This window comes from Oratosquilla oratoria, chromosome 2 (assembly GCF_046742065.1).
Source record: "Oratosquilla oratoria isolate Oo_2021 chromosome 2, ASM4674206v1, whole genome shotgun sequence".
Lineage (NCBI taxonomy): Eukaryota > Metazoa > Arthropoda > Malacostraca > Stomatopoda > Squillidae > Oratosquilla > Oratosquilla oratoria.
Genome location: NC_134778.1, coordinates 7642363 through 7644259, shown reverse-complemented (window position 1 = coordinate 7644259; position 1897 = coordinate 7642363).

Here is a 1897-nt window from a genome sequence, read left to right as displayed (position 1 = left end):
TTTATGGTGACACGATACGAATTTTGGTCTGGTGCTTAGTGTCTTTCCCCGTAAAAAAAAAAAAAAAAAAAAAAAAAAGTGTCCGTCCTTGGGGGACAGTTTTTTTTTTTTTTTTTTTTTTCATAAAAGAATGCTGACTCACTCGGTCTGTTGGGATATCACAATATTCCCTAAAATATCATCACTTTACATCCTTGGCACAGTAATGTACTTAATAATTTATAGTTTGACTATCACCATACGATTTTAGTCATCTCAAAATACTTCACAGATATAACAAGTCGAGGAACGCGACTGTTCTTCATAGCACGAGAATGAAAATCATAATTATCCTTCTTTCCTGTGTATAAATGAAACTTGTATCCTACATGACAACCTCTCGACAGCGGGTGCAAGTTTGGAATGCAGCTAATTAACCCAAACATTTAATATGTTGCTGGAGAATGTGCAGTTAATAAAGTTTTGCAAGCTGTGTTCTACATCCTCCTTCGTGGAATGTGGAGACGTATACTCCACATTGGTTAATGTTCTAATGATGTTGTACGACAAAAATTATAGTTCAACATTTGTAATTCTCAAATGTATATGAAAAGATGTCTGGATGAGAGTTGTTTTGTCATCGGTGAATAGAAGGTGTGTGTTAATATTAGTGTGTGTGTGTGTGTGTGTGCGTGTGTGTGTGTGTGTGTGTGTGTGTGTGTGTGTGTGTGTGTGTGTGTGTGTGTGTGTGTGTGTGTGTGTGTGTGTGTGTGTGTGCCTGTGCGTGTGTGCGTGTGTGCGTGTGCGCGCGTAAGTGTGCGTATGAGCTCACATGTTTGGTTGTGTGCTCGTGTGTACATGCTATAACGAATTCACAACTACTACCAGTCATCGAGTAACAATTTATTTTCATATATGATGTAAGATAGACACGTCCCCTATTTTATATGAGTGAGAAAATAATAACAAATAAATAAATAAACGTACTCTTCCAGCTACAATTATACATCTACAGGTGAGAGATATTTCATTCATATGACCTGATGGATCTCAGTCATACAATGTTAAATTTCACTGAAATAATTCAAATCAGTTGGTTTTGTGTATCTCATCTGACAAATATTTTAGAAGTATATATACATATACATGTACAAATATGTTTTTATTTTCATATATATATATATATATATGTATGTATATATATGTGTGTGTGTTTGTGTGTGTGTATGTGTGTGTGTGTGTGTGTGTGTGTGTGTGTGTGTGTGTGTGTGTGTGTGTGTGTGTGTGTTAGTGTGTGCAGTTGCCTATGCATATGCACGTAAGGTTCTTCTTTCTCAATGTCCCCATTTTATATTTTCTCATGAAAAAAAATCACGTTTCTTTCCATGGCATTTTATATCATCATTCACTCAAAAATCTTCATTTCCCTTCCTACCATTTCGCTATATTTCTTCATTTACAATTTACCTCTTAATATCATTATCAATTTTTTTCCTTCCTTCGGTGTTTGGGGGTCACACTCGTATTCTTTTTGGCTGTGGCCGTTCGTTCGTTCATTTGTTATCTATTCTGTCAATTTCCCTCGCTCCTAACACCCACGCTCGTCTATTTCTGTCACCGTTCGTTTCTTCCGAGTCCCCCGCCATCATTCAATTCTTCTTCCTTCAGCTTTAGTTCCCTCCTTTTCATATTCCCCACGAATCTTTTTCTTTCCGGTTTTCATTTGGTCTTGGTTTTTCGTCTTCGATATAAAGAGTTAGACCTAGCTCGATTAATTCTTTGACCACCTTAGACATGTTTCTTTATTTTGTCCGCCACCTGACGATTTTATTCAGTTGATTATAGAGCTGAGAATGTGAGATTACGATAGAGTATGTTTTTGCTACGGCTGAAGACATCACTTCTGCCTTATGTGCTA